The 27,728-nt window shown below is 35.5% G+C and overlaps 1 protein-coding gene across 11 annotated transcripts in view; it reads left to right on the top strand.

The window, feature by feature from the left end:
• The window catches only part of CDC42BPA (CDC42 binding protein kinase alpha), a 345,992-nt gene that overhangs the window by 180,648 nt on the left and 137,616 nt on the right, over positions 1 to 27,728 (top strand). The gene's annotated exons all lie outside the window — the stretch shown is intronic.

Below are 27,728 nucleotides of genomic sequence, written 5' to 3'. Positions count from 1 at the left end.
AAGAATATCAGAAAAAATGAACAGAGAAAGAGGTACATGAAAATTACAAAGGAGAAGCACCTAAGCCAGACTTGGGGGAGCAGGGATGACTTTTTTGGAAGACCTAAATGAGTTTGGGATATTAAATTGGAATATGTCTGGCAAAGAATATAGTTAGTAATAAGGAAAGGTGTTAGGATTGTGAAGAAGGACACTATAGATAAGGGAATTGCACGTATATAGGCATCAAGATTTCTAAAAATTTATTTTCTTTGTAGCAAAATTCATTTTTTAGTGTATTGCTGAAATTAATTAGAATTAAATTTGTCAAGTGTTGACATACCTATTATATTCATTTGTTCACTCATTCAACAAATATTTATTGAGCCCCTGTTATGTGCCAGCTGTCATATTGGGTTCTTGGAATACAACACTAAAGAAAACAGACAGAAATCCCTGCTCTTGTGGAGTAAGCTTCCCACATGAAGCGCAGAAGACAGGCAATAAGCAATAAATATATAACTACCATATTTTTATGCAGATAACATGAACCTTCCACATTTGTTTGCCAACCACTCACTTCCCCACAAGGTATTTTTGTAAGCACTCTATGCTAATTTTTTTGTACAGAAATACATTTAAAAAATTGACATAGCAACACTTATGAAAATACCTCATGGGGGAGGGAGCAGTAAGCAAACAAATGTAGAAGGCATGTTATTTATGTAAAAATATGGTATATAAATGATACAGTATATTAGAAGATGATAAGAGCTTAAAAATAGCAGAATAAGGGAAATGTGTCAGAAGTGCAAGATAAGAAGTTTTACAGTTTTAAGTGGTCAGAGAAGGTGACATGTAAGCAAAAACTTGAAAAAGGGATAAAGGGATTAGCCATGCAGGTATCTGGGGAACATGTGTTCCAGGCAGAAAGACCAGTCAGTGCAAAGGCCCTAAAAGTGATAACGTACCTCGTGTGTTCAACTAAAACACAAGGGCTAGGTGGTTGGAGCAGAATGAGCAAGCAGAGAGATGGGGAGGAGATGAGGTTGGAGAAGTAAAAAGGTGGAGGGGACTGGCTGCCTGATCCCATATAGTCTCACTGACTTGTAAAGTCTTTGGTTTTTACTCTAAATAAAATCGGAGCCTTTGCAGGCTTCACATGATCTAAGTAATATTTTTAAAAGGATCACTCTGGCTATTGTGTTGAAAATAGACTATAGGGAGGACAGTTAGAGTCAGGGAGACCAGTTGGAAAGCAGTAATCCAGGTGAAAAAATGGTGGCTTGAAGCAGGATGATAGCAGTAGAAGTGTTTGGACATGGTCCAGTGCTAGAGATATACAGTAAAACCTGCAAAGGCAGAAACCTGTCAGAGAAGCAAAACTCAAATATTTTGCACTAAAACGGTAAGACTGCACCCTGTCAAAGGTGGAAACCTTGCGAGACCTGGAAAACAAGGCACACCCTTTGAGTTCCAGCTGTCACAGGTTTCACTGTATTTTGAAAGAGTCAGTGGAATTTGCTGATGGATGGAACGTGAAGTTGAGAATAAGAGTCAAGAATGGCCTTTGCCTGAACGGTAACTGAAAGGGGGAGGGTATGGATGGAGCAGATTTTGTGGGGCAGCATATCCAGAGTTCAGTTTTGGACATGACGTATTTGAAGCACTGTCCAGAGTTAAGATATTGTGTTTGCCCTTAAGAATCCAACTGCTGGCTAACTGTCATACTCTTATTACCCTTCATTGTTTTCATTGAGATTTTTTTTTATTCTTTTCTGTGTTTTGGTTGGTTGGTTTGTAATTTGAAGTCCTTTGACTTTCTGTATGACAAATATGTTAGGTATTGTTCATTTATTTTTAGTTGACAAACTAATACATATGCTCATATGAATTTCCAAAGTCCGTTGAAGTAACTCCAGGGAAAATGCAGTTGAATCATTGGGTAGGATTTGTAGGGGCCTGCCTTATTTATCAGTGCTCTTGATTTTTTTTTTTTTCCTTGGGCAAGTCACTTGTCTTTAGCCTGGTGTTTCCTGAACTGTGATATGGGTACTGTTAGAAGGATACAGGATGATTTTAGCTGGTACATTAATACCAGATATTAATAGTTATACATATCTAGCACATCAGAACTGTAATATTTATAGATACAATTACTTGGGATATAGTTAAGTTTAAAAAGTGAGTAGATAAAAATATGTATTCTTTAAATAGTATACAGAATAGATACATATATGTCAAAAATCACAAAAATAATATGCCAGTAACTACAGTTTAGAACATTCTTAGATAGTTTTTTAAAAAGAGTAATAATGTTCCATTTCTCAATGGCACAAACTTACATACCCTGTCTCTAAGGAGGTGACTGAACCAGATGGTCTGGAAGTTTCTACCAGTTTTCAACCCAAAGATTGTATGATGATCTGTTACTGTGGTTTTCATTTCTATTGCCCTGATGGTAGAGCCTTTTATTCTCGGTGTCTTCAATGTTTCAGTATCTATACAGGTTCACCATAGACTATATTGGTGTTTTGAATTGTTCGAATTATGGAGAATTCCTAAGGATAGGGACTCTGAGTCCATGTTTATTTACAGATATTGCTAGATACCTTCCCTGATATTGTTCTCAGCATCCAGATATTTGTTTCTTTGCTTTTTTTAATATTTTTCTCTGTCCTTTCCTCCTCAATATATAATTTTTTTACTGAATTACTATTGTTCCTGTACTATATTATATGTTTTTATTATTATAATAAATTTTAGGCCTTTCATTATTATTCCATTCATGATAGAGTAATCATAAGAAGATTTTTCCAAACTAATTTTCTTACATTTTTCTTATATGTGTAAGAGTATGTTTCACCTTTTCTCTTATACTAATACACATTATACATTATAACTTATATGTAATTTATTCATGTGTATGTAAAATTTTTTATTCTGTAAGAATGGCTTTCATCAGCTTTAAAGGATAAAATGACTTTGCTCAGGCGAAGGTGGACTGCAGAGGGTTGGCCAAGGAGGAAAGCTAAGAATATTTCAGATGCAGGAGAAGGCAGGTATAAAGGCACCAAAGCTTGAGAAAAAGTGGTTTTTCTCTCTGACAAATGGTACTCTTTCACCGATACACTGAGATTAAATTAAACTTGACGGGCTATTATGTGTATTAGTCTCAAGATATTTACCAAGGGAAATTAAGAGTTAAAAAAAAAAACAACTTACATATAAGTTTCATCCTTTAGGAATTTACCCTCTTCCAAACCAGCATCATGGTGAAATTTGAGGTGTCACTTTTAATGTTTCATTTCTCATGTGCATACATTTTTTTAATCTTACCCAACCCAGTGCCGTCGAGTCGATTCCGACTCATAGCGACCCTATAGGATCTTAATACCCTTCAAAGTGTATCACTCAACAAGTATATGTTGAGTGCTTACTGTGTATGAGGTATACTAAGCATTGTCATTTTCCTATTTGATGGAAAATACTCAGGCATGTATGGATCCTCAGACCCTATTGTACCAACTCCAGTAATTTACAAGGGTCCTCAGCCTCCGTATGGATGGGGAACCTGTGCTACAGAACATCGGATACGATGTAAGTGGTGGAGAAGAGTAAGAAGATATTTCAAGCTTGAAATGGTACTGATTTCTTTCATCACTGTATTTATATAGTAACTGTAGTAACTGTGGGTGTGCAAATACTAATGGAAGACTGTGACATGCCAGAAATGAAATGGCTAATGAGATGATTTCTCTCCTTCTGTCTTTACATTATTTTAACTGTAGTAAATAGAACCATATATAAATTTAGAGAAATTGGGTAGCTGTTCCAAAGAGGGCACTCCCTGTTCTCTCTCGGAATTGACCATAGCAAACTGCAATCAATTGGTACAATAGAATAGTAAAATAGAATTCAGGAGGCAGGAGGCATATCATATTTATTAATACAGTATCTTGGTAAGGTCACTTAGTCCATACTTTGTTAATCATCAGAAGTGAATTATAAGTTGTTGGGAGGGCACAGACAACTGCTGCTAGCACAGAGACAGCATCTGGGCCAGATAATCTGGAAGGTTTTCTTCAGTCCTAAAATTGTTTATTACTTTAGTTTTCCCTTTTTAGTTTTGGCTCTCCCCTCTAATTATTTTTCAATGTAGAGCCTTCTGTACCAAAGACCACTCAAAGTGTTTTAGTCTCTCCATCACACGTACAAAGACACCTTCTACAAACACTCCAAAGTTACTTATTTAGAATAGATAATTCATTTATGTTCATGGATGTATTTCTGTGTACTGTCCGTTATCCGATTTTTCTAGCATTCATATCGTTCGCTTCTTTGGTTTTGTTTTGTTATTTTTTTCTTGCTCTTTTTTTTGTTTGTTTTTCTCTTAGGTTTGTAATTAGTATGTATTTTTTATTATATTGCCTAACTTGAATTTTTTTTTTTTTACCACCAGTAATTCTTTAGTCGGGAAGATACATGGTCTCCTGTTACCCATTCCCCCACTGCCCACTCTTCCTAAAAATAGCCATTGCTATGAATTTGTGGGCTTTCTTTTCTGTTTTCTGTGCATCTATAGACAGAAATTCTATCAGAACTACAACTTGCTTTTTTCCATCTAGTATATTACAGATTCCTTTCTACTATTAACATAGAGATTTGCATTATTCTTATCAGTGGCTACATGGTATTACACAGACCTTCAAGTCAGAAGGGGTATTCTGTTGTGATAACTTACATTTATTTTATTATGACTGTGGTTGAACGCCTTTTATATATACATACAAATAAAACCAAACCTGTTGCCATCGAGTCGAATTCAACTCATAGCAACCCTACAGGTCAGAGTAGAACTGCCCACAGGGTTTCCAAGGAGTGCCTGGTGGATTCAAACTGCTGACCTTTTGGTTAGCAGTCACAGCTCTTAACCACTACGCCACCAGGGTGTCCATACGTGTGTGCGTGTGTGTGTGTATATGTGTATATATATACATATATATATATAGCCATATATGTTTCTTTTACTTTAAATCTCCTTTTTATTTTCTTTGTACAAACCCATATTTAAAAACACATCTTAACACTGTGAGAGTACCTTTATGGCTAGCCAGACTTTGCAAGAGGTATATAAGTACTTATAGTTTCAAGAATTCGTTTTTTAGAGCCTCAGTTTCCTTAGGTATTCTTTTCTACAATTTTTCTTCCTGAAAATAGCCTGAGGTCAAGGAGTTGTGCCAGTTCAGTCTCCCACTTTCCTTTCTTGTCAAAAGAAAGGCATAGCTCTTCAGATCCCAGATCTTTGTGTGGTATATGCTTCTGGATTATAAAAATCCCCCTGGGTACCAAACAGAAACAGGTAGAAATATTAGTGTTCAAAAGTGAATGAGACATAACAATCTATGAACTCTGAACAACAAGCACAGACTTAGAGACAGAAAACGAACAAATACGGGCAGACAGCGACGGTTTTCAGAACTAGGAGCCAGCGTACCAGCTGATTACCTGGAAAATCTAGTTTCCCAGTGATGGCTCAGAGACAGCAGTCCATATCAAACCACATAAAGAAACAGACCATGACAGCTTCTCCAACCCCCCAAACAAAAGAATCAAAATCTTTCCCAAATGAAGATACAATCCTGGAATTATCAGATACAGAATATAAAAAACTAATTTACAGAATGCTTAAAGATATCACAAAAGAAATTAGGATAAATGCAGAAAAAGCCAAGGAACACACTGATAAAACTGTTGAAGAACTCAAAAAGATTATTCAAGAACATAGTGGAAAAATTAATAAGTTGCAAGAATCCATAGAGAGACAGCATGTAGAAATCCAAAAGATTAACAATAAAATTACAGAATTTGACAACGCAATAGAAAGTCAGAGGAGCAGACTGGAGCAATTAGAATGTAGACTGGGACTTCTGGAGGACCAGGGAAACAACACCAACATAGCTGAAAAAAAATCAGATAAAAGAATTAAAAAACATGAAGAAACCCTAAGAATCATGTGGGACTCTATCAAGAAGGATAACTTGTGAGTGATTGGAGTCCCAGAACAGGGAGGGGGGACAGAAAACACAGAGAAAATAGTTGAAGAACTCCTGACAGAAAACTTCCCTGACATCATGAAAGACGAAAGGATATCTATCCAAGATGCTCATCAAACCCCATTTAAGATTGATCCAAAAAGAAAAACACCAAGACATATTATCATCAAACTCACCAAAACCAAAGACAAACAGAAAATTTTAAAAGCAGCCAGGGAGAAAAGAAAGGTTTCCTTCAAGGGAGAATCAATAAGAATAAGTTCAGACTACTCAGCAGAAACCATGCAGGCAAGAAGGGAATGGGACGACGTATACAGAGCATTGAACGAGAAAAACTGCCAACCAAGGATCATATATCCAGCAAAACTCTCTCTGAAATATGAAGGAGAAATTAAGATATTTACAGATAAACACAAATTTAGAGAATTTGCAAAAACTAAGCCAAGACTGCAAGAAATGCTAAAGGAGATTGTTTGGCCTGATGACCAATAATATCAGGTACCAGCACAATACAAGGTCACAAAACAGAACGTCCTGATATCAACGCAACTCAAATAGGGAAAGCACAAACACAAACAAATTAAGACTAATTCTAAAAAATAAATACATAAACAAAATAATACACATAACAGGAAATCATGGAAATCAATAGATAAACGATCACAATAATCAAAAAGAGGGACTAAATATAGGAGGCATTGAACTGCCAGATGGAGAGTGATACAAGGCGATATAGAAGGATACAAGTTAGGTTTTTACTTAGAAAAATAGGGGTAAATAATAAGGTAACCACAAAAAGGAATATCAATTCCATAACTCAAGAAAAAAGCCAAGAAAAACGTAACGACTCAACAAACACAAAGTTAAACATTATGAAAATGAGGATCTCACAAGCTACTAAGAAAAACGTCTCAGCACAAAAAAGCATGTGGAAAAATGAAATGACCAACAACACACATGAAAAGGCATCAAAATGACAGCACTAAAAACTTATTTATCTGTAATTACGCTGAATGTAAATGGCCTAAATGCACCAATAAAGAGACAGAGAGTCACGGACTGGATAAAGAAACACAATCCATCTATATGCTGCCTACAAGAGACACACCTTAGACTCAGAGACACAAACAAACTAAAACTCAAAGGATGGAAAAAAATATATCAAGCAAACAATAAGCAAAAAAGAAGAGGAGTAGCAATATTAATTTCTGACAAAATAGACTTTAGACTTAAATCCACCACAAAGGATAAAGAAGGACACTATATAATGATAAAAGGGACAATTGATCAGGAAGACATAACCATATTAAATATTTACGCACCTAATGACAGGGCTGCAAGATACATAAATCAAATTTTAACAGAATTGAAAAGTGAGATAGACACCTCCACATTTATAGTAGGAGACTTCAACACACCACTTTCGGAGAAGGACAGGACATCCAGTAAGAAGCTCAATAGAGACACGGAAGACCTACTTACAACAATCAACCAACTTGACCTCATTGACTTATACAGAACTCTCCACCCAACTGCTGCAAAATATACTTTTTTTTTCTAGTGCACATGGAACATTCTCTAGAATAGACCACATATTAGGTCATAAAACAAACCTTTGCAGAATCAAAAACATCGAAATATTACAAAGCATCTTCTCAGACCACAAGGCAATGAAGCTAGAAATCAATAACAGAAAAACTGGGGAAAAGAAATCAAATACTTGGAAACTGAACAATACCCTCCTGAAAAAAGACTGGGTTATAGAAGACATCAAGGAGGGAATAAGGAAATTCTTAGAAAGCAACGAGAATGAAAATACTTCCTATCAAAACCTCTGAGACACAGCAAAAGCAGTGCTCAGAGGCCAATTTATATCGATAAATGCGCACATACAAAAAGAAGAAAGAGCCAAAATCAGAGAACTATCCCTACAACTTGAACAAATAGAAAGTGAGCAACAAAAGAACCCATCAGGCACCAGAAGAAAACAAATAATAAAAATTAAAGCTGAACTAAATGAATTAGAGAACAGAAAAACAATTGAAAGAATTAACAAAGCCAAAAGCTGGTTCTTTGAAAAAATTAACAAAGTTGATAAACCATTGTCTAGACTGACTAAAGAAAAACAGGAAAGAAAACAAATAACCCGAATAAGAAACGAGAAGGACCACATCACAACAGAACCAAATGAAATTAAAAGAATCATTTCAGATTATTATGAAAAATTATACTCTAACAAATTTGAAAACCTAGAAGAAATGGATAAATTCTTGGAACAATACTACCTACCTAAACTAACACATTCAGAAGTAGAACAACTAAATAGGCCCATAACAAAAAAAGAGATTGAAACGGTAATCAAAAAACTTCCAACAAAAAAAATCCTGGCCCGGACGGCTTCACTGCAGAGTTCTACCAAACCTTCAGAGAAGACTTAACACCATTACTATTGAAAGTATTTCAAAGCATAGAAAAAGACGGAATACTACCCAACTCATTCTATGAAGCTACCATCTCCCTGATACCAAAACCAGGTAAAGACATTACAAAAAAAGAAAATTTTAGACCTATATCCCTCATGAACATAGATGCAAAAATCCTCAACAAAATTCTAGCCAATAGAATCCAACAACATATCAAAAAAATAATTCACCCTGATCAAGTGGGATTTATACCAGGTATGCAAGGCTGGTTTAATATCAGAAAAACCATTAATGTAATCCATCACATAAATAAAACAAAAGATAAAAACCACATGATCTTATCAATAGATGCAGAAGAGGCATTTGACAAAGTTCAACACCCATTTATGATAAAAACTCTTACCAAAATAGGAATTGAAGGAAAATTCCTCAATATAATAAAGGGCATCTATGCAAAGCCATCAGCCAATATCACTCTAAATGGAGAGAACCTGAAAGCATTTCCCTTGAGAACAGGAACCAGACAAGGATGCCCTTTATCACCACTCTTATTCAACATCGTACTTGAAGTCCTAGCCAGGGCAATTAGGCTAGACAAAGAAATAAAGGGTATCCAGATTGGTAAGGAGGAAGTAAAGCTATCACTATTTGCAGATGACATGATCGTATACATGGAAAACCCTAAGGAATCCTGCAGAAAACTACTGAAACTAATAGAAGAGTTTGGCAGAGTCTCAGGTTATAAAATAAACATACAAAAATCACTTGGATTCCTCTACATCAACAAAAAGAACACCGAAGAGGGAATAACCAAATCAATACCATTCACAGTAGCCCCCAAGAAGATAAAATACTTACGAATAAATCTTACCAAGGATGTAAAAGACCTATACAAAGAAAACTATAAAACTCTGCTACAAGAAATTCAAAAGGACATACTTAAGTGGAAAAACATACCCTGCTCATGAATAGGAACACTTAACATAGTAAAAATGTCTATTCCACCAAAAGCCATTTATACATATAACGCACTTCCAATTCAAATACCAATGTCATACTTTAAGGGGATAGAGAAACAAATCACTAATTTCATATGGAAGGGAAAGAACCCCCGGATAAGCAAAACATTACTGAAAAAGGAGAAGAAAGTGGGAGGCCTCACCCTACCTGATTTCAGAACCTATTATATAGCTACAGTAGTCAGAACAGCCTGGTACTGGTACAACAACAGACACATAGACCAATGGAACAGAATTGAGAACCCAGACATAGATCCATCCACGTATGAGCAGCTGATATTTGACAAAGGACCAGTGTCAGTCAATTGGGGAAATAATAGTCTTTTTAACAAATGGTGCTGGCATACCTGTATATCCATTTGCAAAAGAATGAAACAGGACCCATACCTCACACCATGCACAAAAACTAACTCCAAGTGGATCAAAGACCTAAACATAAAGACTAAAACGATAAAGATCATGGAAGAAAAAAATAGGATCAACCCTAGAAGCCCTAATAGAGGGCATAAACAGAATACAAAACATTACCAAAAATGATGAAGAGAAACCAGATAACTGGGAGCTCCTAAAAATCAAACACCTATGCTCATCTAAAGACTTCACCAAAAGAGTAAAAAGACCACCTACAGACTGGGAAAGAATATTCAGCTATGACATCTCAGACCAGCGCCTGATCTCTAAAATCTACATGATTCTGTCAAAACTCAACCACAAAAAGACAAACAACCCAATCAAGAAGTGGGCAAAGGATATGAACACACATTTCACTAAAGAAGATATTCAGGCAGCCAACAGATACATGAGAAAATGCTCTCGATCATTAGCCATTAGAGAAATGCAAATTAAAACTACGATGAGATTCCATCTCACACCAGCAAGGCTGGCATTAATCCAAAAAACACAAAATAATAAATGTTGGAGAGGCTGCGGAGAGATTGGAACTCTTATACACTGCTGGTGGGATTGTAAAATGGTACAACCACTTTGGAAATCCATCTGGCGTTATCTTAAACAGTTAGAAATAGAACTACCATACAACCCAGAAATCCCACTCCTAGGAATATACCCTAGAGATACAAGAGCCTTCACACAAACAGATATATGCATACCCATGTTTATTGCAGCTCTGTTTACAATAGCAAAAAGCTGGAAGCAACCAAGATGTCCGTCAGCGGATGAATGGGTAAATAAATTGTGGTATATTCACACAATGGAATACTACGCATCGATAAAGAACAGTGACGAATCTCTGAAACATTTCATAACATGGAGGAATCTGGAAGGCATTATGCTGAGCGAAATGAGTCAGTTGCAAAAGGACAAATATTGTATAAGACCACTACTATAAGATCTTGAGAAATAGAAAAAACGGAGAAGAACACATATTTATGTGGTTACAAAGGAGGGAGGGAGGGAGGGAGAGAGAGGGCTTTTTATTGATCAATCTGTAGATAAGAACTGCTTTGGGTGAAGGGAAAGACAACAGTCAATACAAGGAAGGTCAGCCTAATTGGACTGGATTAAAAGCAAAGAGGTTTCCGGGATAAAATGAAAGCTTCAAAGGTCAGCGGAGCAGAGGCTGGGGTCTGGGGAACTTGGTTTGAGGGGACTTCTAAGTCAATGGGCAAAATAATTCTATTATGAAAACACTCCGCATCCCACTTTGAATTGTGGCGCCTGGGGTCCTAAATGCCAACAAGCGGCCATCTAAGATACATCAATTGGTCTCAACCCACCTGGAGCAAAGGCAAAGGAAGAACACCAAGGTCACACGACAACTAAGAGCCCAAGAGACAGAAAGGGCCACATGAACCAGAGACCTACATTATCCTGAGACCAGAAGAACTAGTTGGTGCCCGGCCACAATCGATGTCTGCCCTGTCAGGGAGCACAACAGACAACTCCTGAGGGAGCAGGAGACCAATGGGATACAGACCCCAAATTCTCATGAAAAGACCATACGTAATGGTATGATTGCGACTAGAGGAATCCCAGAGACAATGCTCCCCAGAACTTCTGATGGCACAGGACAGGAACCATCCCCGAAGACAAATCGTCAGGCATGAAAAGGACTGGTCAGTGTGGGGGAGAGAGATGCTGATGAAGAGTGAGCTAATTAAATCAGGTGGACACTGGAGAGTGTGTTGGCAACTCTTGACTGGAGGGGGGATGGGAAGATAGAGAGAGAGGGAAGATGGCAAAATTGGCACGAAAGAAGAGACTGTAAGGGCTGACTCAATAGGGGGAGAGCAAGTGGGAGAAGGGAGTAAGATGTATGTAAACCTACATGTGACAGACTGATTGGAATGGTAAATGTTCACTTGAAGCTTAATAAAAATTTAAAAAAAAAAAAGTGAATGACTCTCATTTGGTTAAGACTTCTTTCACAACTCTGGTGGTGTGTGGTTCTTTGCTTTTAACAAGTTAAAAATAGAACTTACGTAAGTTATGTGCTGATATATAATTAAAATTTTTTGTTTATAGACAACTCTGGCACATAACTCAGAAGTTCAAAGAATTAAGTGACTTTGCTAAGAAAACTCCCTACAGTTCCCCTCTACTTCTTTTATAAAAAAAAATTCTAGAATTTCATTCTACCCCCCAAAAATTTTTTTAATTGAATTCCTCTTGTTCTAGCAATAAATAATGTACACTTATATGAACTAATACTTTTTAAAAGCCCGGTGTATCTCATTAATAGATTGATTTTCAAAATTTTACTTTTTGGTTAATAATTATTTTCAAAATTCATAATATATTTGTGTTGGTTCAATTAACTCCTTGTAATAATATTTGTCAATATAACCCAGTCCAGAAAAAAAATTAACACCTGGTGTCTTATGATCAATTTATATACATATATTTTGTTGTAAAGAAGTATAAGGTGATCAGTAAGGTAGAAGCATAAAAATACATTACATTAGGAAAAAATTATAATTTTCAAATATGAATGGAATTATAAATTCAAGTAGAAAAAGTTTATGTGATTATTAAAAACAAGTATCTATTTTTAAATAGATGAAAAGAGCATTGTAACAGTTTTATTTAAAAAATATTAACATATATGATAGACTGGAAATTATATCCATTACTCGTGATGAAAAAGTTTAAATGCCAACTTAAAAATCTGCAAATGGTACATAGTTTTGCAAAATGTTCTTAGGGTATGTAAGGCAAAAGGACAACTGCTTTTAAAAGTCTGTAATAGTAATGATTATGATAGTAGTTTGCATTAGTATAATAGTAATATAGTAAATACTTATGTAGTACTTGCAGTATGCCAGCTACTTTTCAACTGACTTTTATGTATTAAACAATTTAATTGTTAAAACAACTATATAGGAAGATGTTGTCATCCCCATTTTATAACGAGGAACCTAAGTCAAAGAGCTTCTAAATAGCTTATAGCAGGGTACAAAACTTATTATAGAATAGGAGCTTTCTGAAAATAGACTATAGAATCACTGTTTTATAATCCACTGTACTAGGCTACCTCTTGTCTTTTATAGTTATATCTGATCTAATAACAACCCAGTGTAATTCATAAGATTGATTTTATTTTCTAATTTAAATATAAGGAAAGTGAACTTCAGAGAAGATGCATTTGTCCAAGATTATCCCACGAATTAGTGACACATACAGGACTCGATGAGGTCTTCTGTGCCTAATTCAGTACCCTAATACAGTTGCATTATGCTGCTATATTTTTACATACTCTTATACATATAGTATGATATGGTACCAAAAAAACAAACAAAATAAGCCATTGCTGTCCAGTCAATTACAACTCATAATCATATTCAGCAACCGTATAGGACAGAGTAGAACTGTCCCATAGGGTTTCCAAGACTGTAATCTTTAAGGTAGCAGACTGCCACATCTTTTTTCCTCAGAGCAACTGGTGGGTTCTAACTGCCGACCTTTCATTTAAGAGCCAAGTGCTTTAACCACTGTACCACCAGGGTTCCCTGATATGATACAATATGATTTAAATCCAAAAGGAGCTTGTGTTGGCTTTTTACACCATTAGATGTACAAAACAAACAAACCTGCGTCAAGTCAATTCCGACTCGCAGTGAACCTACAGGACGAGTAGAACCACTCCATAGAGTTTCCACGGAGTGACTGGTGGATTCAGACTGCCAACCATTTGGTTAGCACTTAACCACTGTGCCACCAGGGCTCCACCATTAGATGTAGAAGGATAATAATAAGAAACATGCTATAATAACTAGGTGGTTTCAGGTATGTTTTAAATAAGTTGATGTTTTTATATATAGTCTCTAGAAAGCTGTTATCATTTGTGTCTGTAAGTATGTATTTTATTTGTACTTGTGATTAGGTATGTTGGAGAGGGAAAGCATAACTTCATTTGATAAGAAAAATTATTATAAGACTCTTTAATAACTTAAAGTTTACTTTATAACTTTGAAGATATTGTAATACCAGTATAATTAGTTGGTAATTATTTGTTCATTTGTTCAATCAGTGTTGAGTGCCAGGCAGTTTTTTCAAGTACTGGGGATTTAGTAATAAAGAAAAGACAGTTCCTACCTCCATTTTGTGGAGGGAGGTAGATTAAAAAAAAAAAAAAAGCATGATATCTTGTTGTCATTAGGTGCCGTCAAGTTGGTTCCGACTCATAGCAACCATGTGTACAACAGAAGGAAACACTACCGAGTCCTGCGCCGTCCCCACAATCATTGTTATGCATGAGCCCATTGTTGCAGCCACCATGTCAGTCCGTCTCATTGAGGGTCTTCCTCTTTTTTGCTGACCCTCTACTTTACCAAGCATGATGTCCATCTCCAGGGACTGATCCCTCCTGATGACATGTCCAAGGTATGTGAGATGAAGTCTCACCATCCTTGCTTCAAAGGAGCCTCCTGGCTGTACTTCTAAGACAGATTTGTTTGTTCTTCTGGCAGAATGTCATATATTCAATATTCTTCACCAACATCATGGTTCAAAGGCATCAGTTCATCTTCGGTCTCATTCATTGTCCAGCTTTCACATACACTTGAGGCAATTGAAAATATCATGGCTTGGGTCCAGCGCACTTTAGTCTTCAAGGTGACGTCTTTGCTTTTTAACACTTTAAAGAGGCCTTTTGCAGTAGATTTGCCCGATGCAATATGTTGTTTGATTTCTTGACTGCTGCTTCCATGGACATTACAGCAGATTCGCCCAATATAATGCATCTTTTGATTTCTTGACTGCTGCTCCCATGGGTGTTGATTGTGGATTCAAGTAAAATGAAATCCTTGATGACTTCAGTATTTATTTATCATGATGTTGCTCACTGGTCCAGTTGTGAGGACTTTTGTTTTCTTTATGTTAGGGTGCAATCCATACTGAAGGCTGCGGTCTTTGATCTGCATCAGTAGGTGCTTCAGGTCCTCGCTTTCAGCAAACAAGGTTGTGTCATCTGCATAAGGCAGGTTGTTATTGAATCTTCCTCCATTCCTGATGCCGTGTTCTTCATATAGTCCAGCTTCTCAGATTATTTGCTTTCTTATTATACTATTTATATCTATTATATTATCTACTGCTTTGTATTGCAATTGCTTGTTTATATGTCTTTTCTGCCCTCTAGAGTATGAACTTCCAAGGACAAGCATCATTCTCACTGTATTTCTAAGCTTGGTGTATTGAGTAGGTTCTCATTAGACATTTTCTGAATAGATAAGTGTATTTCTTATATTATATAACCTTTTAAAGTTTTAGCCTTAAAAAAATGGAAGATATTTTAAAATACTAATTACATGTTTTTTCTGTCCCTATCCTGTTTGAGAACTGAGCATATCAGGATGTTTTCACTATGAGTCAGAATTGACTCAATGGCAACAGGCTTGGAGTCTTAACATGACAATATAACATATTCTCTCAATTATTAAGGTCAAAATTTTTATATCTGATCTCTGGCATAGAAGAAAACTTGCAGATATCTTTAAGTTCACCAAATGTGTATAGGAAAGAAACAGAAGAAATTAAATAGAGCCATGGGCTAGCTCATGCATGAAAGAGATTTTTCTTGGCACAGTGTAATACGTATTATCTTTTCTGTCACAGTGATTTCTGAACAGAATGCACGAGAAAGCCCATAATTTTGGTACTGAACTAGACTACAGTATAAGTGCTTTTTTTTTTTTTTAGGTTTTAAAACAAGAACCAACTAATTTAAACAGCAGCTAACATTTATTTGAGTTTATTTTGATGACGATTTGTGTATTTATAAAATACTGCTGTTTTTAAACATGCAGACAGCTCTCTAAGTTTTTTTCTTTCATTTTATTTTGCATTGACGTGCTTTCTCAAGACTGAGTACATGAGTACATGAATGATTCCATAAGCTCCTCATACAAAAACACAGAAGAGTTTGTAGTTTAATGTAACTCTGATGAAATCTTAATGTAAAGGAGGACTTATTTTAAAAGACAAATAATAGCCTCAGTATAACTGTTGTATACATTGTCTAAACATTTCTGTAGTAATTTGCCAGGTTGTATGTGTGGTACAATCTTTCTGAAAAGCCAGCTTGTGCTGGTGCTCATTCTGCCCTTTAAGTTTCAAGAGCTGTTACTAGAAGGATATCAGGAAAAAAGTGTATTAAAACTTTTCCACTTTCCTTAACCCTTTACCCTTAACCGTCAAGTCTTAACTCCTCTACCTCTCCCCTGCTGAGAGCATGTGCTTCCTTCTTACTTTCAGAGAGAATGACAAATTTCAGGCATTAACTCCTTCACCTTCCTGCTATCAAAGCAAAAAATCACCTACGCGAACATCCACCCTTCCTTCCTTTCTTTCTCATCTTCTTTCTAATGCCTGTTCTTGGGGTCTTATCCCTTTCCATCCCGGAGTCAGTTCCTTGCTTTCTCTCTTATACTTTCAGTCTCTCTCTCTACTGTGTAAGTCTTTTCCATTTAAAAACGAAATTTCTTTATCCCATATGCTGCTCCAACAATTGATCACCTCTCTCTTCCTTTCATAGCAAATATTTTATCCCAGCAAAAGTTTTTAATTTGGATGAAATCTAATTATCAGTTTTATGGATCATGATCTTTGATGTCAAGTCTAAGATCATGATCCATAAAGTTGACTAATTTTATCAATTGCATAGCCCTAGATCCCAAAGATTTTCTCCCATTTTTTTCTAAATGTTTTATTGTTTTATGTTTAAGGCCATGATAAATTTTGAGTTAATTTTCTATAAGATGTGAAATAGAGGTTCATGTTTTTTGTTGTTGTTGTTAGGTGCCATTGAGTCGGTTCTGACTCATAGCTACCCTATACCCAACAGAACGAAACACTGCCTGGTCCTGAGCCATCCTTACAATCGTTGTTATACTTGAGCTCATTGTTGCAGCCACTGTGTCAATCCACCTCACTGAGGGTATTCCTCTTCTCCGCTGACCCTGTACTCTGCCAAGTATGATGTCCTTCTCCAGGTACTGATCCTCCTGATGAAGTGTCCAAAGTATTTTTTTATTTTTACCTATAGACACCCAATTACCCCAGTACCATTTGTTGAAAGGCTACATTTCCTCTATTGAACTACTTTTGTATTTTTGTCAAAATTTTGGGCATATTTGTGTTGATCTAGTTCTTGGTTTTCTATTCTTTTTCATTGATTTTCATATCTCCTCCTTCACCAATACATGATTACCAAGCTATATAATAAGTCTTGAAATTGGGTGGACTGATATCTCTCTCTTTATTCTTTGTCAAAGTTGTTTTAGCTATTCTAGTTCCTTTGAATTTTTATATAAATTTTAGAATAACCTTGTCTATATCTACAAAAAAAAAATCTTTCTGGAATTTTGATAGGCATTGCATTAAACCTGTATATCAATGTGGGCAGAAATGACATCTTTACTAAGTTGAGTTTTTCTATCCATGAACATGGTAAGTCTCTATGTTAAATTAGGTTGTCTTTGATTTCTTTCATCAGCATTATATAGTTTTCAGCATACAAGTCTTAAACATGTTTTGTTAGATATACACCCAAGTATTTGTCTTTTTTTTTTTTAGCTATTGCAAGTGGTGTTGTATTTTTAATTTTGTTGTTCATGTATTTAGCTCTGGTGGCACAGTGGGTAAAGCAATCAACTGCTAACCAAAAGGTCAGCGGTTTGAAACCGCCAGTGGCTCCGTAGGAGAAAGATGCTTTCATAAAGGAAAAAAAAAATTTTTTTTTTTTTAAACCCTGTGGGGTTGTTATGAGTCGGAATTGATTTAATGGCAGTAGGTTGGTTGATTTACATAGAAATGTAGTTGTTTTTTGTATGTTTATCTTGTGTCCTGTGACCTTGCTGAACTCACTTATTAGTTCTAGGAGGGTTTTTATAGATTCCCTGAGATTTTCTGAGTAGACAGTCATGTCATCTGCAAATCAAATGGAAACAATTTTATTTTTTCCTCTATGAGTTGTATGCTTTTTATTTCTTTTTCTTGGCTTATTACACTAACTAGAACTTGCAGCACTATGTTGAATAAAACTGGTGAGGCAAAATATTAGGAGGGAAAGCATTCAGTCTTTCACCATTAATATATTACCTGTAGATTTTTCACAGATGCTAAGTACTCCTCTATTTCTGTTTTTCTGAAGATTTTTGTCATATCAGTGGACATGAATTTTGTCAAATACATTTTCTTCATTGATTGATATGATCATGTGATTCTTTTTTCTTTAACCTGTTTATATAGTGAATTACACTGATTGGTTGATTATTACATATTGAACTAGCCTTGCATGCCTGAAGTAAACCCCACTTTCATAGTATATACTTATTTTTGTATATTGCTGAATTCCCTTCCTGATATTTTGTTAAGGATTTTGGCATCTACGTACATGAAGAATATTGGTCTTTAGTTTCCTTCCTTTCTTTCTTTCTTTTTTTTTTTTTTTTTGTGCTCTTTGGTTTTGTTATCAGGGTAATACTACCTTCATCAAATGAATTGAAATGTTTCCTCCTCTTCTATTTTCTGGAAATGATTCTGTAAAATTGGTGTTAGTTCTTTAAATGTTTGATAGAATTCCCCAGTGAAACCATCTGGGTGTGGAGAGTTCTTTTATGGTATTTTAAAATTATAAATTCTATTTCCTTAATAGTTGTTGTTGTCGTTGTGTGCTATCAAGTTAATTCTGACTCATAGTGACCCTATAAGATAAAATAGAACTGCCTCATAGTGTTTCCTGCACTGTAATCTTTACAGGAGAAGATCGCCAGGTCTTTCTCCTGTTATAAACCAAACACAAATCCATTGCCATCAAGTCGATTCTGGCTCACAGTGATCCTATAGGACAGAGTAGAACTGCCCCGTATAGCTTCCAAGGAGCAGCTGGTGGATTAAAACTTCTGACCTTTTGCTTAGCAGTCATTGCTCTTAGCCACTGTGCCACCAGAGCTCCAGGGCTAGTCCAGTTACCTGTCTAATAATGGATGGCTTGTGGTGGGTTATGTTTTTCAAGAAAGTAGCCTATTTGGCCTAAGTTGGCAAATTTATTTATGTAGTTATTCATGGTATTCCCCTATTATCTTGTATTAAGGGTCTATAGAAATATCCATTATATTTCTGATTTTTTTTATTTGTATCTTCTCTCTTCCTTCGTCAACTTTATTAATCTTTTTTTTAAAAAACAGCTTTTTTTTTCATTGATTTTTTTTTTTATTGCTTTTCTGTTCTCTATTTTTATTGATTTTTGCTCTTTATTCCTTCTTTCTGCTTGCTTTGGGTTTATTTTGCTTTTCTTTGTCTAGGTTCCTGTTTGCTTTTTTACAAAATTGTGGTAAATATGTATATAACAAAACATTTCCCATTTCAACATTCTTCACACATACAATTTAGGGCATTAATTGTGTTTATCATGTTGTGCAGTTATCACCATTCTTCATTTCCAAATTTTCCCATCACCCTTAGTTTCTTAAGGTGGGATCTCAGGTTATTCATTTGAGACTTTTCCTTTTTCAGTATATTTATTTAGTGCTCTAAATTTCTCTCTCAGAATTACTTTAGTTGTATTTCACAAATTTTGATAATATTTGTTTTCATTTTAAGTCAGTTTGATGTATTTTTTAATTTTCCTTTATTTATTTCATATTTCTCTTAAAACCTCCTCTTTGTCCCATGGATTATTTAGTAGTATGTTGTTTAGTTTCCAAGTGTCTAGAGAGTTTTCTGTTATCTTTCTGTTATCAATTTCTTGTTTGATTCCATTTTGCTTAGAACACACACTCTGTATTATTTCAATTCTTTATTTGTTGAAGTTTGTTTTATTGTCCAGGACATGGTCTATCTAGTATAGGTTTTGTAGGCACTTGAAAAGAATGTGCAATCTACTGTCATTGGGTCATGTTTTATAAATGTCAATTAGATCCTGTTGGATGATGCTGTTGTTGAATTTTTCTGTGCCTTTGCTGATTTTCTCTGTAGTTGTTCTGTCCGTTGTTGAAAGTCAGGTGTTGAAGTGTAAGTTATAATTGTAGATTTTTCTGTTTTGTCCATTCAGTTCTATAGTTTTTACTTCACATACTTTGCAGCTCAGTTATTTGGTACATATACATTTAGGATTGCTATTTGTATTTTGTGGATGAACCCTTTTTATCATTATATAATGCCCCCCTCTTTCTGGCAGTTTTCATTGCTCTGTAGACAGCATATAGTTGGGTCAATTCTTTTTTTTTTTTGCTTTAGTTTTTTAAACTTTACATTTTATAACCTTTTAACATTAGTTTAAATTGAAAGAGCTTTTTGTTGTTTTTTTAAATAGTGCTCATTTTTAATGCATTTACAATTCAGTGCTTAGCTTTTGAAAACTGTTTTTTATGAAACAAGTGTAATTTTTAGGAGCAATTATCAGCTATTGTCACCTAAAGGAAGCTTTCAAAGAGGTGGATATTCTTTTCCTCTTTATTTTCCATATTTGATAAGTCATTTATTTTCTATTTCTACTCATCTTATTACCATAATACTTAGTGGATAGCGAGAATGGTGGTACAGCTTGAAGAATGGAACCAATGTCACTGGATTGTACATGTAAAATTGTTGAATTGGTGTGTGTGTTGCTGCATATATTTTCACCAAAAATAAATAAAAAAAAAAAACATAATGTTTAGTAAGAAAAATCTTATCTATTACTAAATGTACAGATTTGCTGTGCTATAATTACTGCTTTAATCAAAATTAGATTTGAAAAGTATTTTTGATTTCTTTTAATTTTGAAATTTAACAAAGTGTGATTGAATATACTTAAACATAAACCATGTGATTGAGTTGCCTAAATAGCATTTTTAAAATTCAGATAAAAGTCACATAACATAAAATTGGCCATTTAAAAATGTACGATTTAGTGACAATTAATACATTCACAATGTTGTACAACCATTACCTCTCTCTCATTCTAATAAATTTTCATCACCCCAAATTGAAACCCTATACCCATTAAGCATTCCCTTCTTTCCCCTACCCTTGGTGACCACTAATCTTTCTGTCTGTATGGATTTACCTATTCTAGATGTTTCATTTAAATAGAATTATATAATGTGTGGTCTTTTGTGTCTGGCTTCTTTCACTTAGCATTATGTTTTAAGGTTCATCCATGCATCAATATTTCCTTTCTTTGCATTGCAGAATTATATTCTGTTATGTGGATATGCAACACTTTATCCATTTATCTGTTGATGGACGTTTGGGTTGTTTCCACCTTTGGGCTAGTTTGAATAGTGCTGCTGTGAACATTCGTATACAAGTATTTGCTTGATATCTGTTTAAATTCGTTTGAGTATATACCTAGGTATGGAGTTGTTTGGTTGTATGGTAATTCTATGTTTAAGTTTTTGAGGAACTGCCAAACTGTTTTCCACAGCAGTTGCACCATTTTACATTCAAAGAAGGCTGGGTTTCTCAGATGATGAATGATGTTGAGTATGTTTTTGTGTGCTTTTTGGCCATTTGTATTGAGTCATGTTTTTTTAATTCTCTCTGCTGGTCTCTTTCTTTTAATTGGTATATTTGTGCCATTTTTATTTAATGTAATTAATGATATGTTAGTGGTTATGCCTGCTTTTTCATTTTCTCTTTTTTATTTATCTATGTTCTTTTCCTGCCCCCTTGGGTTACTTTGGAGACCTGGTGGCACAGCGGTTAAGACCTTGACTGCTAACCAAAAGGTCGGTAGCTCAAATCTGCCATCCGCTCCTTATGAACCCGATGCATAGTTCTACTCTGTTCTGTATGGTTGCTATTAATCGAATTCGACTCAGCATTTTTTAGAATTCAATTTTGATTAATCTGTAGTGCTTTTGAGTGCATCTCTTTGTGTAGTGTTTTTGTGATTGTTCTAGGTATTATGTCATCATTTTAGCGGTTTGAGTGAAGTATAGCATTCTTATCTTCCTTTATATTATTTTCTAAAAGTTTTCTGTCTTTATAGTTTTCCCCTTTTCTCATCCTTAAGTTAGAGCAGGCTTTTGTTGGGTTTATTTTTCTCTGCACCTCTTGGTGTTTTCAGGTGGTTGACTTCTTTAACTCCAAATCTGAGATACATAAGGCAAAAAGAAAACCCAAGGAACTCATCACTGTGTTGTTCTTTGAGTCTCAAGGTCCCTAGCCAATCAGCCTTTGTTTCTTTACCTTTCACAGTCTGCTTATGTTTACTGATATATAATGTTCAGGGTTTTTAGTTGTACTTACTGCAAGGAATAAGTCTTATCTTCCCAAAATCAGAAGTTCCCAGAATAAATTTTTAAAATTAAATTTTATCAGATCATAGCTTCAACATATGTATACTTAAACCCCATCAGTGAATTCCATTGCCTCTAGGATAAATAAAAATTCCACAATTCTGTTTATAAGGGCTGTCATTATCTTGCATGTATTTACCTCTCCAGCTTCACCTCTTGTTACTGCTCATTCACTCCCTACAAATTCCAGCCATGCTGAACTACTTTTAGTTCTGCCTAGTGCAAAAAAAAAAAAAAAATTTTTTTTTTTTTAGTGCACCTCTAAGTCCTTCACATAGTTTGCTGTTCTCTTTTTTCTTTTATTTTCTTTCCATTATTTCTTCTTTTTATTGTTGTTACATTTCTGTTTGTTTGCTGGAAACATTCTTTGTCTGGCAAACTTCTACTCATCTGTAGCACTTCTCACCACTGACATACCTTTTGTTTGTATAGTGCCTTACGTAACCACTGGAAAGAACCAAACCCAAAAACCCGTTGCTGTCAAGTTGATTCCAACTCATAGCGACCCTACGGGACAGGGGAGAACTGCCCCATAGGGTTTCCAAGGAGTGGCTGGTGGATTTGAACTGCCGACCTTTTGGTTAGCAGTCGAACTCTTAACCACTGTGCCACCAGGGATCCAATACTAGAATATAAGCTACTTAAAAACAGAGACTTTGACTGTTTTAATTATTGCTATATCCCAAGTGCCTGTAATAGTTCACAGAACATTAAAAAATACAAAATCAATATTCATTAGATGAATATATAAATGAATGAGTGCAACATCACTCCTGGAAATCTTCCCTGAGGCCTTCCTAAGGTATCTTTCCTCTCAAAAAAACCCATTGCCGTCGAGTCTATTCTGACGGATAGTGACCCTACAGGACAGAGTAGAACCGCCCCATAGAGTTTCCAAGGAGCAGCTGGTAGAGTCGAACTGCCAACCTTTTGGTTAGCAGCTGTAGTAGCACTTAGCCACTACGCCACCAGGGTTTCACAGTGGTTAAGCGCTTGGCTACTAACCAAAAGATTTGTGGTTCAGATCTACCCAGTGGCTCCACAGGAGAAAGACCTGAAAATCTGCCCCCGTAAAGATTAACATTACAGCCAAGAAAACCCTAGGGGGAATTTCTACTCTGTCACATGGGGTCATTATGAGTTGAAATCAACTTGATGGCACCTAAATCTTTCCTCTAGGTTACCATTAATCCCTGTTCTTATTCCAGAGTACTTCATGACATGTTTATAATTTCCCATTTACTAGTTTGGAGCCCTGGTGGTACAGTGGTTAAGAGCTAGGCTGCTAACCAAAAAGGCTGGAAGTTTGAATCCACCAACTGCTCCTTGGAAGCTCTATGGGGCAGTTCTCCCCTGTCCTGTATGAGTCGAAACCGCTTGTACAGCAGTGGGTTTTTATTTACTAATTTATAAATAATTTTATTAAAGAAAATGATTACTTGTTTATCAGCTTACTGTAGTACTTACAACAGTTGCAACATATAATACACATTGAATAATATTTCTTGAATGAATATCTAAGCACAGGCTGGAGCAATCTGTTTTATATTAATATTTATTCAAGAACAAAATAGTAGATTACTTGTTTTTTTATACTTAACTGTTCAACATGTACAGGTAAAAATCATTTTAACGAGCTCAATAAGACGGGAAGCATATAAAATTGCTGTGGGAAGCATAAATAGCTGTGACATTTTATCTGTGCAGGAAATTCCCAACAAACTTCATTCCTTACATACAGATAAGTGGCCTGTGGGAAGGCTTACCTAACTGAGGATACTGGTTACCATAAAGCTCCCATCAAATGTCATTTCCTTCCTTTACTTTACTCCCATCTTCTCTCTAAATTCTGTGTTTGTAGAGTGCTCTCTACTCATTATTTTTCATCAAGGAATGAAATAGAGTGGTAAAAATGATACAGAAAGAAAGAGGAAATCCCCTTTTGTAGTATTCTTACCTTCCCAAGCCCTCTTCTTTTGCCCGTCTAGTCTCAGTGATGTCCCCAGTTCCATTCCATCTCTTCGATATCATTCATTCAGTCATAATTCAATCCATAAACAAATATTTGAGTTGCTACTGTGTACCCGAAGGAGCCCTGGTGGTGCAATGGTTAAGCTCTTGACTGCTAACTGAAAGTTGTCAGTTCAAACCCACCCAATGGCTCTGTGGGAGAAAAGACCTCTGGCGATCAGCTCCCATAAAGATTACAGCCCGTAAAGATAACCCTGTTGGTGGTGGGGCGGGGGGGGGGGTTTCTATTCTGTCTTGTTAGGTCAGTATGAGTCAGAATCTACTTGACAGCACACAGCAACACTGTGTACAAAGAATTAATAACCACTGGTAAAGTGGTAAGGTTGAGGGTAAAAACTATGCTTCATTCATCATTAGATGCAAGCTATTTTAAATATTTTGACATAAGAGCTAGAGATAAAGCAGAGGCTCCCCTAAGAATCAGCCTGATGAGGATCCCTGACTTTTACCCTGGCTCTGAAGACAAAAAAATGTATTCAAAACAGCTTTCGTGTCATGTTTTTCTAGACACTTCTTATGCAAGGTTTTTGTGCAAATGAATACTCAATGATTCCTATCTGGTTTTCCCTACAGCAGTCTTTTCTAATATTTAAAAATTCCTAGAAGAATTTAATAAATTCGTAGTTATTTACAATTAGTCATTAATATCTGCTTTCCTCACCAGACTCTGAGTTCCGAGAGGGTAGTGACAGAGTTTGTTTTCCTTACTTGTATATTCACAGTGCTAAGCTCAATGGCTGGTGTCATATAACAGAGACTCATTACGTTTGTTGACTGTCGAGAAAAAATAAAAAATTCACATTTTCATTTGATATGTGAAAATAATTTTTTTGTTTTCTAAATTAAAAAAAATTATATAATATTCCTTTACTTTACTCCCATCTTCTGGGTTTGTTGGCTTGTGCCTCCATGTACTGTCTCTCCAGCCCAAAACAAACTAAGTAGCTAACATTCTCTCTCTCTTGCTCACACACACATGCACGCATGTTCACAGACATACACAAATACAGTTCTATTTAATGTAAGTAAAAGAGTTAGTGAGTGGGGGTAGGGGAAGATAGGGGAGTCTGTTTTCCCCCATTATGAACGGTAGTAAAATTCCTTACCATCACAGAAGCTCCAGTTTAGGAATAGGAGCATAGTGGAAAAGCTCTGAAACATTGCTCCTTAATGGACTGATTACTCAAACAACCTCCCTCTGACTCCAGGCTTATCTCCTTTCTAATTTGCTAGTGTTCCACTTTGAGTACTGCTTTAGTTATGCCCTTTTTGCAGTAGCTATAGCACCCTGTACCCTCCTGCACAATTTACGTTTGATTTTCTGTATAATTCATACAGAAGGCATTACGCTTTTCTTCCTAACTTGACTGTTATCTCCTTCACGACAGAGGCTATATATTATTTTTCTCTTATATGCCTCACAGTTTAAAGAAAATTACTTAGTACATATTAGGAACTCATTAAATCCTCATTACTAACAGATTTCATTTCAGAATTTTAATAACAGCCGTGAGCTAAGAATCATTTAGTTGGTATGAGCTAATCCACTTTCTTCGCACTGCTTTTTCTGTTTGTTCAATAAAACTGGTTTTTAATCACTTCATCCAAATGTTACTGCTAATTGTATTGCATGAGATATTTTTAATAGTCTTTGAGAATTTCTTTTAGAGTTTTAGTTGAATTTGGTATTAATCGTAGCAAAAGGAAGGGCTCCTCTGCCTTAGCCATTTTACAGCCACCGTCCAAAATCTAGTGCATTCTGAATTTTATTTTCTTTTAGGTTTTTGTCTTTTGGGAGTACAAATTTTTGCATATTTCAAATTATACATTTTGTGCTTCTCTCCATATTGGAAGATTTTATAAATAATTTGATAATTTCTCTTCTCCAACATTTCTTGATCCATTAAATTTCCTTTTGTACTTTTCATACTTTACAGGTTGTTGCTTAAATGAATATTTTGAGCTTTTTAAGCATTTGAAAAGTGTCTGAAATGTGAAATACAGGAATCTGACATCCATTTCTCTACTTAACTGCGTTACAAAGTAGCCAAAGTGAAAAGACTGGGGTGAAACTAAAATTAAAATGATATTGAAATGAAACAACCTTAAAGTTTGTTGACGCTATCTCATGTACTACAATTTACTGTAGACTTTATAAGGTGCTGAAATTTTATGAAATATTTATTTTTGTTTTGTTTCTAACAAAGGGTAGTTGTGATAAGTCAAGAACTTATCAATTTACAAAAAATATTTAACATGCTAGGGAGGAATCCGCCAAAGCAGCAGAAAGGAAGTGAGCATACTCAAAAGGGATTACTAAGTGTATATCATATTACTACTCGAAATTGATATGCCTTAACCATAAATTCAATTAAAATGAACCAGGAACTAACAGAAGCCAGTTACTTCACATACTACATTTTGACTCCTAATTACTAGAGATAGCAAACCAATTTGATGTCTACTTTAGAAACTGGTGAAAGAATCCTAAAAATGTTAAAAGCTTGAAATAACAGAAAAATATCATTTGAAAGTGTTTGAAAGAAATTAGCACAAACAAAAAAATTCCCAAATGAATTGCTGAAGTTTGAGAAAATGATGACAAAATATAATTTTATAAATTTAAGATTAAATACGTGATTTTTTTTTTAATCCTTAATATTATATACCCAGTGGTCCTTAGCTTTCTTTTAAAATACTATTAAGATAGAATACAACTTTGTGGATATCTTCAAAAGTTGTTAAAAACTGTCTTATCCAATATATTGAGTTGTCTAATTCTGAAATTTTATTGTTAATCTTCTGGACTTCTGTTTACCATCTCTCTATGGATTCTTGCAGCCTGTTAAATTTGTCAGTGTGCTCTTCTATAATCTTCTTAACTTCCTCTCTTGCTTTGTCTATGTGTCCCTTGGCTTGTTCTGCATTTTGCCTTCCTGATCTCTTGAAGGGTTCTGTATGTTAGTCCCTTGTATTCTACCTCTAGTAATTCCAGGAAATTATCTTCCTCTGGAAGATTTCTTGATTCTGTGTTTTGGGAGCTTGCTGAAGCCATTGTGGTCTGCCTCTTTGTGTGATTTGATATTGACTCTTGTCTCTGAGCCATCAGTAAGTTATTTTATTTATTTATTTTGTGTTTGCTTACCATGTCCTAGCTTCTTGTTTTGTTTTAATATGCCCAAATAGACTTCTCACGAGAGTTAGTTTGATTATTGGTGCCTTTGAAGCTCTAATGTCCTGTAACCAGGTGGTGAGATTTATTACTAGGTATGTGAGCCCAGGAATCCATTTACTTTTCTTGTATGGATTCAGCTCAGGTGTCCAGATAGTCAGTCACCACGTGTGTGGTGCAGGCTCTTACCTATAGTCCTAGATGGGCATGCGTGATTGGAGTAGGCACAGGTATCTGGGTACAGTAGGGGGTCACATGCTGAGCAAGGCAGGGGGCTGACAGCTGCCCCTGAATGTTTGGGAGGG

The sequence above is a fragment of the Elephas maximus genome, chromosome 24 (assembly GCF_024166365.1).
Source record: "Elephas maximus indicus isolate mEleMax1 chromosome 24, mEleMax1 primary haplotype, whole genome shotgun sequence".
NCBI classification, from domain to species: Eukaryota; Metazoa; Chordata; class Mammalia; order Proboscidea; family Elephantidae; genus Elephas; species Elephas maximus.
The sequence above is the reverse complement of the archived record's forward strand: the minus strand, read 5'-3'. Positions and strand labels throughout refer to the sequence as shown.